Here is a 12,177-nt window from a genome sequence, read left to right as displayed (position 1 = left end):
AAAAAAGACGGTGTGCTAACGTGACATCTTCTTTCACTTCTTCCCTATGGCTATCCACCTGCTGGCCTTGCAAAGTTTGTCGTTCCCCTGGAAAACAATCACATAAATTGTTTGTGTGAGCTTTTATAAAACAGTTACATTTAAGTTACACCACCTGCAGTGGTTGCATGAATGCAATAAAGCGAAAGTAAATTGTCTGCTTATATATGATGTGGAACTCGGCATCCTGTTAACCAACAAGATGGAGTGCTCTGACATCTGTTTAACGTTGTGAAAGAGCCTTTTTCTAAACCAACTCGCCATCTTTTCCCAACCCTGACCAAGAAGTTGCCGCGGCCGAAGTTAAGACAAAAAGTAAACAGTGAATAAAGACAAAAGTTAAAAGCGTTTCCAGACACAATCTCCAGTCTCACAGTCAGAAACAGAGTTTGTTTGCACCACTGCTGCTCTTTCACACCTACCTGCTAATGCAGACTTTCTGTCAGAAGGGAAACACTTCATATGTTGTTACAGAAATGCTTAGAAATGTTTCAGGAACTAGAAACAAACATCCAAAATGACTGTTTAGTTGAGTTTAGTTATGTTGCAAACAGACAGAAGTGTGCTTTCAGTCTTCCCATCCCCACTCTTGCCACATGTTGCTACGGAGACAGATAACCACAGGTTTTGTCCGTGGACTGAATCATTTGAAGGAATGTGCTTGTTTATTAGCAAGACTAGAATGGAAAGAATTTCTCCCCAGCAGGGATTTAGGCAGATTAATTGATAAGCCAGTCTTTATAAAAAGCTACAAACATGTTAACTTAATTGTCTATTTGCATATTATTTCTCTACAAATAATTACAAGATCAATGTCCTGGGTGATAATAAATACTGCAGTGAACATTTCTGATTAAAAGTGCATTAAAATCATAGCAGAAATATATATAAAAATATTAAAATACAACCTTTTCCGCTTTCTGTCCAGTATGTAATGTACAGGGTGGTCAGGGTTACTTAATGGTGACTTCCTCTTCAGCACAGCTTCAAAAGCGTTGAGTTTGCAGCCAATTACAGAGCCCGCCTTCCTGATTAGTTTATCAAGTCTGTCAGTGTCACCAGCTCCAGTGCAGGTAACACGCTGATGGAAAATCCATCATTTTTCTGCACGCACTGAAGGATCTCAGCTTCCTAAGGAAATGGATCCCTATTCCTCATCTCCTTTTTTGTATATGTGGCGAGACGAGGTTGGGATATAAAGTAAATACTCTTCAGTTTTAAAGAACGACAACGCCACCCTGGGAATTTCACCCAGAGAATACTGGAAATGACACTAAATCACCAAAAAGGCACTTAGGTTCGCTATACTCAATCCAGAGACGAGGTTCAATAATAAACAAATTGACAATTTATTGGTAATTATTTAAAACACCGAATAAAAACATAATCATAAATATTCAAATACAAATATGCTTAAAAAGGTATTCAGAGCTGAGGCTTACCAGTGGAGGGGCAGGGATGCCACACACACAACTAAAGAAAGAAAACACACCAAAACACAAGTGCAACACACTATCACACACTCACACTAATAAACTAGACAAGGCAGGTGTGTACACTCAAGGGATCCCACCACCAAGGCACCCTAGTCTCCTCCACGTCGGCACTCCGCATCTGAATAAAAGAAACAAAGAAAATGTTAATATATTACAACAAACTAATGTGTAGCACCGGGGGATAACCCAACTGCAGGACCACACTGGTGATCTACAGCTAGAAAAAGGGCCTCCCACCAGTGGTGTAACAGAAAATCCAAACTACAAATCAAAAAGCAATAAAACAACATACAATCTGAATAAAACTCTAAAATCTGGAGCAAACGGAATCGCCGTACTGCTCCAACTTGCCGTCCACACGACGATAAGTTAACAGTCAATCAATATGCACGCCAGCTGACTCCGATAACCGGCATGCATATGGCCGTTGTCCACGCCGACGTCCACTGTAAAAGCTGACAGCAGCAGGGAAAGAATTCTCACAACGGGAACAGACGGTAAAAGCACAGCAAGGCAAAACAGCAGCACTTCAGTTCGCGTAGCTTGGCGCAAAACTAAGGTCCACACTTCCTGCGAAACATAATAAATAATTACTATAAAAGAACAATAGAAGGCAGAGAGCGTAACAAAAGTTGATTACGTACCAAATAAGCCGGGTCACAGAACGTAAGCAGAATAGCTCAGAGGAGGCTTCTATAGCTACGACCAGCCGCGATGGGGACTTCAGAAGAATAACCCGCAAATGATCTCCACCACACCGAGGGGAAGTCAGGTGACCAAAAAGGAGATCACAGGCAAGCGACGCAGAGACACTCAAATGGCCACTATTTATACCAGCGCCCCCTAATGGGCCAGGCTGAAAGTGGGTTGGACCGAAGGATAACATTCATCCTGCCACATATACAAAAAGGGGGGATGAGGGGAAGATCAACTTCTGAGTCGATCTTCCAGTTCAGCCAGTTCAAGTCCTCCACCACATCACCTTCCTGTCCCAGGTTAGACAAGACCAACATGTTCGTTCTCAGTCAAACAATCACCATGCCTGTGGGTTTTTTTCACATTCAGATTATTCATTGCATTTGTTTTTCAACTTTATTGGCAGTTAGGTTCCTATGAAATCATTTGTTGTTTCTTTTCTTTTTTAACTTGTAAAATGAACCATATTATTCACATAACTGTACACTCTGTACACACATGACTGTGTTAGTTCCCACCCAGACAACACAGTCATCAAGTTTGCAGATGATACCACTGTGGTGGGGCTCATCTCAGGGGGAGATGAGACTGCATACAGAGCTGAAGTTCAGAGGCTGTCAGATTGGTGTGCAGACAACAACCTGGACCTCAATACCACCAAAACAAAAGAACTGGTAGTTGACTTCAGAAGGAGGAAGTCCGAGCTGCAGCCTGTCAGCATCAACGGGGAGTGCGTGGAAAGGGTCTCCAGTTTCAAGTTTCTGGGTGTGCACATAGACACAGACCTCCAATGGAGCTCTAACACCTCTGCGGTCTTAAAGAAGGCCCAACAGCGTCTCCACTTTCTGAGAATCCTCAGAAAAATGGACCTGAAGAAGGAGCTGCTGACCGTCTTCTACCGCTGCTCCATTGAAAGTGTGCTGACATATTGCATCGGTGTGTGGTTCTCCAGCTGCACCACAGCACACAGAAAGGCACTCCAGAGGGTCATCAACATGGCCCAAAAAATCATTGGACATCCTCTTCCCTCCCTGAAGGACCTGTACAGCACTCGCTGTCTCAAGAGGGCACGCAGCATCCTACGGGACTGCACACACCCAGGACACCGGGTGTTTAAGCTGCTGCCGTCTGGCAGGAGGTTCAGGCTGCTGAGGTCCCGAACAAATAGACTCAAGGACAGCTTTTACAACAGGGCAATAGCCCTGATCAATGCAAATAGCTGACCTGACTGGATACCTCCCTGGACTTTTTAGGGGGAGGTAACAATGTTTAAAACGATAACAATAATATTTATATTTATAACAAGGTGCAATAATAATTAATGTGCAATAATAACAGTGTGCAATACACATACACTTATTCTTCTTTTTTATACTAAGTTAATATACTGTGTTGTGTTGTTTGTTACGTTGTGATGTGTCATATCGTGTCGTGTTGTGTTATATGTAGTGCCGACGTAGGACAGTTTTTCCAATTTCATTGTACTACTGTACTATGTATGACTGTGCAATGACAATAAAGAGTTATCTTATCTTATCTTATCTTATAACTGCCTTTCTATGACGTTATTACATCTGCTGATTGTTAGGGAGATAATACTTTGACCGTCTGGAAGGCTTGCAATGGGGCAAACAAATCTGGAGCTCCTATGAATTACGGCCCAAAACAATACGACACTGTGGCCTGCTCAGATGGGAAATGTACACTCAGTATATTTGAAAATATTTGCATAGTGGCGCAATGTTCATAAATTTGGTTCTGAATAGCACCACAATTGATGTGAACTTTATCAGTCAATTAATCAAGCCTCATGGGTATAATTCAAGGCTTTCTTTCAAAATATCATATTGCAGTAATTTTTTTTTACTACGCAGTCTGCTGTTTTCAGAAGCTCAGGATAGGTATTTTATTATACCAGTGTTTAGTTCCTTTTAACTTTAAATCCATTAACCTCCTAGGACCTGGCGTCCAAATATGTGGACACCCGATTTTGGGTTGTCTAGACCAAAATACTACATTTTGCTCTACAAGCAAAGTTATTGTACAGGGTGGGCCATTTATATGGATACACCGTAATAACATGGGAATGGTTGGTGATATTAAAGTCCTGTTTGTGGCACATTAGTATATGTGAGGGGGCAAACTCCTCAAGATGGGTGGTGACCATGGTGGCCATTTAGAAGTCGGCCATCTTGGATACAACTTTTGTTTTTCCAATAGCAAGAGGGCCATGTGACACATCAAACTTATTGGTAATGTCACAAGAAAAACAATGGTGTGCTTGGCTTCAACGTAACTTTATTCTTTCATGAGTTATTTACAAGTTTCTCTTTGTTCACAGCCATTGACATGTCGAAGAGGTTAACACGTGAAGAGCGGATTGAAATTGTGTTGATATCTGGTGAATGCAGTAACCGGGTCATTGCAGCAGATTTCAAGACACCCTACTAGAACACCCATCTCCCATGCTACAGTCAGCAAACTGCTAAGTTTCGTGAAACTGGTTCAGTGTTGGATTTGCCAAAATGTGGAGGCAAGAAAACTGTCACTAATGAAGAAACATCAGTGGCTGTCCTAGCTTCATTCAGCAAGAGCCCACAGCATAGCACAAACATCCCTTCGGCGGATATTAGCTACTCACAAATGGCACCCTTACAAACTCCAGCTACTGCAGCATCTCAACGAGGATGACCCAAATCGGCACACAGAATTTGCAGAATGGGCAAAACAAAAATTGGAACAGGACCCTCAGTTCACACAGAAGATTTTGTTCAGTGATGAGGCAAACTTTTATGTGAATGGTGACGTTAACAAACAAAACCACTGCTATTGGTCTGACACTAACCCACATTGGATGGATCCCTCCAAGACTGTTGGAACAACAAAGGTGATGGTTTGGTGTGGTATATGGGGTACAACGATAGTGGGTCCATTCTTCATCAATGGAAACCTCAAGGCCACTGGATATTTAAAATTGCTACATGATGATGTGTTTCCCTCTTTATGCACTGAAGCTGGCACGTTCCCTGAGTTTTTCCAGCAAGATGGTGCACCACCACATTATGGGTGCCAGGTCCAAGCATTCCTAGATGAACAGTTTCCTGGAAAGTGGATTGGTCGTCATGGGCCAGTTGAATGGCCCCCAAGGTCTCCCGATCTGACCCCTTAGACTTTTATCTTTGGGGTCATCTGAAGGCAATTGTCTATGGTGTGAAGAAACGAGGTGTGCAGCACCCGAAACTACGGATACTGGATGCCTGTGCTGGCATTTCTCCTGCGATGTTGCTATCAGTGTGTGAAGACTTACTTATAGTTATAGAATATTCACAACATACTTCATACCGTGTACATTATAACATACCATAATAGACCCATTTCTGTAATATACTCACATATCTATATTATTGCTAATATATATTGTAATATATCTATATCACTAAAGCACTTCTGGATGGATGCAAACTGCATTTCATTGCCCTGTACCTGTGCAATGACAATAAAGTTGAATTCTATTCTATTCTATTCTAAGAGTGGGAGAAGAGGGTTGTATTGACAATCCAACACAATGGGCAGCACATTGAACACATTTTATAAGTGGTCAGAAACTTGTAAATAACTCATGAAAGAATAAAGTTAAGATGAAACCAAGCACACCATTGTTTTTCTTGTGACATTACCAATAAGTTTGATGTGTCACATGGCCCTCTTCCTATTGAAAAAACAAAAGTTGTATCCAAGATGGCCGACTTCTAAATGGCCACCATGGTCACCACCCATCTTGAGGAGTTTGCCCCCTCACATATACTAATGTGCCACAAACAGGACTTTAATATCACCAACCATTCCCATATTATTACTGTGTATCCATATAAATGGCCCACCCTGTAGTTACACAAAGGTTTGGGGAATTTTTGCTCGTTCATTTTTAAAATGCTACTCAGGAAATCTTAGATTTACTCAAGTCCAAAACATCCAACTCAGAATAAATGATCCCATACAATCAGAGGATCTTGGATGGATCCTGAGTAAGATTTCAAAGATATGAGTGAGTCATTGACAACATGGCAATAAATGCACACCTATGCTTATAGGACGCTTTTCTCACCTTTTGATAAAACCTTGTTATTGGCACAGCAAGTTGTGAAGTATAAAATAGAACCTCAGTATAGTTTGCTGTAGTATATATGCCTGATAATGATCTACAAAAATGTGAGCCAAGTCCTCATTCTAGCTTAGGTCGGTGTTTGAAAATCATGCGGCAGATTGCATCTGCTGCCTTCTGAGCCACTGTTCCTTGTTTCTGTGGGAAAGGAGTCGGAGCTGTGCAGCACTTTGAATGACCTCAGCTGGACTACGTCTGTGATCAGGAGGCTTGTTCTGGTGTCCCCTTGTGAACAAGAACTCCAAGCCAAATAACTGCGTGTGATCTGTGGAAGATAAATCCTTTCCCAGACAACACAGGGACATTTAATGCTTCACTAATGCTGCTGTGTGTTTCTGCTTAATTTGCACCGTAAATCTGACCGTGTGTCAGGGGGGTGAAAGATCTGTGTGCATGCTGAGTGACAGTTTTGCTCCATTTCTGCTTGTCAAACTGTTAAAGACTCTTTCCTCATGTCTTATGCCACTGGAATGATGGCGATAACTGTATTGTTTACCAGAATGTCATTTAAAAAATAATTAAATTGTGAAATCTTGACAGATTACTAGTAATTCTCACTGTGGCTTCTTTCAGTTACATTTAAAAGTGAGTAGATGAGAAGTGAGGCGGCACAATTTTTATAGTTCTTTTTGAGTATCAGTGTGTGGGGGCTTTTTGTTTTGCTTTGTTTTTTGAGGTTTGGGTGGGTGGGGTGGCGTTGTACTGGCTATGAACATATTTTAAAAATATTCCCAAGAATGCCAGCTTCTTTTCTTTAAAGATGGCCTTTCTTAGTTTTGTAAACACCAAGTACAGTATTTAGCGATCACTGTAGGCAAAGGACAATGACACTGGCCAGGCCTGACCGCTGCTGCCAAACAGATCAAGGTATGCTAAACAGACACAGCAAGTCTGCTTCAGGTTGTGCTGAGATGCTAGGAAAAAAAAGGTGTGGCAGAACACAAAGAAGCAAATTGTAAATATCGGCAAGGTCAAGCTGTGACACTCTGAATTTAAAGTAAAGCTAAACAAATTAAACAGTAAGTAAAGCTTACTGTAATAAACCAGATCAGGTCTGCAAACATGAACACATAAGGAAAGAAAAAAGCCAGCAAAACCCTTACTTACTTAGACCTGGAGTGAAACCACTAAATTCATAACTTTTATTATAACTTACTAGCTCATGATTACAAAGAAACAAATTTATTTACATTATTTGTGCATTTTAAAGCACAGAAGAGCTGTTTTTTACTTCAATAGAAAATAAATACACTGCCAACTGTGAGTGATGGCAAATGTAAAAAGCTAATTTGTCGTAGTTCTTTTTCCAGCAATTAAGCAAGTATAGGTTAAAAGCTCCTTAAAAAGCTTCTGTTGATATAAAATTACTTGTATAGGTCCCTACCTGGCCTGCAATAAATAGCAGATCTAGATTGGCTGTTCACATCTTGCATTTGTTCTAATGAGCCTCCAGGGAGCTGCTCATCTGGTTGTAAAAACATGAATGATAGTAAAAATAAAAAACAGCTCTATTACTCCACAGTGGAGTGTGTGGAAATGAGTGTCTGGGGTGATTTGTGACACAGTAAAAGCTGCAAGGGTGAAAGGGAAAATTTACAAGATGGTTCTGAGACCTGCTATGATGGTGGCAGTGAAAAAATTAGTATATCAGAGAGACAGTTTAGGATGAGCAGTTTGGAGACGTACGTGAAGAGGGCCTGCATGGGGATAGAGTGACAAGGAGGCAGATTTTCCACTTTTGTCACCTCTAAATGGAGCAACCAGGTGGAGAGAAAGAAAAAAAAAAGGAAGGAAGGAAAAGAGAAAAGGAAGAAGAGAAAAGGAAAAAGAAGTAAGAGAGAAGAAGAAGGAGGACTAATGTGATACTGACCTGGTTAAGCATGTGTAAAGGTCCAATGCAGCAACCGTGCTTCCATTTCTTTCAGAGTTTCGAAAAAAATGTTTTAATAAATATGTTTTTAATGTTTCTTGTTAAACATGAACATTATTAGACTGTACACATTTATTTTAATGAATGCTCCATGTTCCTGGGTATGTAGCCACTCTTTAGCAGTCCCTGTAAATGCCTTTTGGATTGTATAAATAAGGAAACACCTCACATTTTAACTCCCAGCTGCTTCAAGCATTGTGAAACCTCTTAAACGTTTCAACATGAAAACAGTCAGTCTCTCTGCAGTTTCTTTATTTTCCTTTCAAATTAGCCATTTCAAGTCTTTCTTGATGAAAGAAAGGTATTTTAAAGCAAATGCTGAAGCCGATGAAAAAGATACAAGTGAGCAGCAACACACAGGGACCGGAAACAGAGTTCAGCAGTTCAAATCCTGGCTATATTTTCCTTCCATCTCTGCACTGCGTGCCAATCGAGATATGAAGCAGGTGTGATGGTGGAAATTAACTCAAGAAAAGTGTAGGAGCTTTGTGAACAACCATCAGAGTAACACAGTGATGTTATTGTGTCAGTTTGTTTGTTTGTCTGTCTATCAGCTGTCTAGTATCTACAGTTTTCAACATATCCAGATCAAATTATGTGTGGTGCCAGATACCAACAACAGCTGGAGCTGATTACATTTTTGGTGAAAATCGAGTCAAGGTCACACCAAATGTGAAAACAACTTTATTTACCCATATTTGTTATGGATCGTCATCAAACTTGAGCAGCTACATTGGCTAAGCATTTGATCTTGACATTCATTGTTAGTGTCCAAGTTTAAAATCGACCTTGGAAAAAATATTGTGAGTGATATGAAAGAGCAAGGTGGCAGCTGCACAACACACTTTTTAGTTTTTCACTACAACCCCCTATGATGTCACAATAATGTTTTTGGAGTTTCGCAAAATCACAAAGTGCATAAATATATCTTGAAATCTCACGTTTTTATAGCTTATAGGAGACAGACTTCTGTGTCAATCAGGTTGATAAAGATAATCAAATATGCCATTTTGGCAGTGTTGGGCAAGTTACTTTGAAAAAGTAATTAATTATAGTTACTAGTTACTTCTTCAAAAAAGTAACTGAGTTAGTAACTGAGTTACAAGATTCTTCAATTAATTACTTGAAAAGTAACTATTGCGTTGATTTAAAAAATGTTTAACCCTCTGGGGTCCAAGTTATAATTGGGCATTTTATTTACCCATATTTGTTATGGATTGTTCTGACACACAACACCAAACTATCCACAACACTACACACTAACTACACGAGACAACACATTAACTACACACTCCAAACACTCTAAACGTCACAAATCTCTCACATCTCAAAACTCGCTCTCTATTTTTCTCCTGTCTTTCTTTCTCTCTCTCGCCGTCACTCCTAAAACTTCCCCCTCTTCCTAAACAACCAAATGTCATGTTGCCATATCATTTTTGATTGGCCGACATGGTGCATTTTTCCACCAACACGAAAGGGCATTTTTTGTTTTGTTTTGTTTTTTTGCTCATAAGCAGAGAGTGCTTGCTACCGCTGTCCTTAGACTGTCACGGCGGGGCGCGCCGGCGTGAGGAATGAGGTAGACCCAAGAGCAGACACGGTGGAGACAGAACTAGGTTTCCAAAATAAGGCAAGCCTTTATTGTGGCTGCAGGCATAACAAAAACACTTGGGGACACTGAAACTGGGAAAACTAAGAAGACAGAGAACACTGTGTAAACTAAAAAGGCTAAGGCACTCTGTGAAGGAACTATGGAAAAAACTATAAACACAGAGTAACTAAGCAGGCTATGAAACACAGTGTCACAATAAGGGAAAATACGAGATGAGGATAACAGACGATCTGACACTGACACAAAGACACACTGGGCTTAAATACACTGAGGCAGTCATCAAGAAATTAGAGCCAGAAGGGGAACACAGCTGGGAGGAATAAGACCTGATAAGACAGGAGGAGCAAAGCTAGAAACACTGACATAAGACGGGAACATGAGCCTTCAGAGTAAAACGGGAAACAAGACACCACTAAACAAACACGCAGACACGACACAGAGAGATAGACTAGACACTGAACTAAACCTGCAATAAACATGAGAACACAAAAACCTACGAACTAATCCCTAAACAAGAATAACCGAAACATAGAGTCATAATCATCATTATCATCATAATAAGAAAAGAACCCAAAATGCAAAACACACCAAAAGCATAACTCAAAATACTGGGTCAAACTGGCCCAGAACCGTGACATAGACAGTAAACGTGACGAAACTATTGAGGAAAAAACGTTGCATATATATTGTTTATCATGACTCTGGTTTTGCGTGGCCTATCAACACAATTTAAAAACTGATAAATATCACCTTGTTGCTTGTCTTCTTAAAGTGGTCATGTGATTGGCTTACCACGACAACTTTATTCTTCCTCAGTCAAACAGCAGGGCCCTGTTTCAGGAAGCCGGTTTAGTGGAAAAACTGAGTAAGTATACCCTGAGTTAACGAAAACTCTGGGTTTTCGGTTTCACAAAGCGAGTTCAGCTGCAGCCTGAGTGAGTCACTATGACGACACACTCCGTGAAGCTAACCTGCCCCCTAGCAGGTTTACTACAACTAACCCTGACTGTCTCCGCCCCTTTGTCGGAAACCTGACAGTAGGAAGTGTCGGACATGGCGTGCCACTTCCTTGAAGAGCCAGTAGATCGTGAAGCCCAAATTCTCCGCAGAGCTCTCCGCCGGGAGAGAGTGATCAGAGCGCGTTTGGACATTTTATCATTTCCTGATGATTTTCTGTGCGAACGTTACCGTTTCTCAGCACAATCTATAATTTATTTGGATAACATCCTCAGGCCATATATTACGCATGTGACACATCGCGGACATGCTCTCAGTTCTGTACATATTATTTGTATTGCACTTCGGTTTCTTGCAAACGGGAGCTTTCTGTATAATATTGGTGACGCTGAGCACGTTTCCAAGGCTACCGTCTGTCGGGCAGTCAGGAATGTTACAGTTGCACTGAAACGTCTCCTGTACTCGTCTGTGGTGTTCCCCGGTCACAGACCCACAAGATTTATCAAAGAGGGATGCCACAAAATTGCAGGTATCAGGATGACCAAAACTTAATGTATGATGTGGTGATACTTGGACTACTACTTAAATTGCACATTTATTTTCAGGGTTCCCAGGCATGATTGGCTGTACAGATGGCACTCACATTCCAATCATTGCTCCTTCAGTAAATGAAGGAGACTATGTGAACAGGAAGTCTTTCCACAGCATTAATGTGCAGGTACATAGTTCCCTGTAGCATGTCAAACTAACAAATTATTTCATTATAGTAATGGATGCTAATTTGTGTTCTCTGCACTGTGAAGATCATATGTGATGCTGCCAACATTATCACAAATGTGGAAGCCAAGTGGCCAGGCTCTGTCCATGACTCACAAATATTCCGTGAATGTACACTGAGCACAAAATTTGGACATGGTGAGTTGAGAATACTTTAAAATATATAAAGACCAATTGCTTCAGGGACATTTGAACTGAAGTGTATCCTTCTGTCTTAGGAGAGTTCACTGGCTACTTGCTTGGTGATAGGGGGTATCCATGTTTACCCTATTTGCTTACCCCTTACCCTGACCCTGAACCGGGCCCACAGCAGCGATATAATCTGGCTAATTGCAGGACAAGAGCCAGAATTGAAATGACTATCGGAATGCTTAAGGCCCGGTTCCAGTGCCTGCAAAGACTCAGGGTCACCCCAGAAAGGGCATGTGACATTATTGTGGCATGTGTGATTCTTCACAACATTGCCACAATTAGAGGAGAACACTGTCCTTCTGAACCAAACATCAGC

The 12,177-nt window shown here is 41.0% G+C and overlaps 1 protein-coding gene and 1 long non-coding RNA gene across 2 annotated transcripts in view; both read right to left on the bottom strand.

The window, feature by feature from the left end:
* The window catches only part of LOC146666312 (uncharacterized), a 477,181-nt gene that overhangs the window by 240,908 nt on the left and 224,096 nt on the right, over positions 1-12,177 (bottom strand). The window lies entirely within an intron of this gene.
* On the bottom strand, positions 1,365-2,415 carry LOC146666319 (uncharacterized). The gene is made up of 2 exons (XR_014912435.1): positions 2,180-2,415; positions 1,365-1,990 (listed from the first exon to the last, which is right to left on the bottom strand). It is a non-coding gene; the product is annotated as an uncharacterized LOC146666319 (long non-coding RNA).

The sequence above is a fragment of the Rhamphochromis longiceps genome, linkage group LG7, assembly GCF_057381845.1.
Source record: "Rhamphochromis longiceps isolate RC_006_pf linkage group LG7, R_longiceps_female_GT1.1, whole genome shotgun sequence".
Classification (NCBI taxonomy): Eukaryota; Metazoa; Chordata; class Actinopteri; order Cichliformes; family Cichlidae; genus Rhamphochromis; species Rhamphochromis longiceps.
Note: the sequence above shows the minus strand (reverse complement) of the source record. Positions and strands in the feature narration are given on the sequence as shown.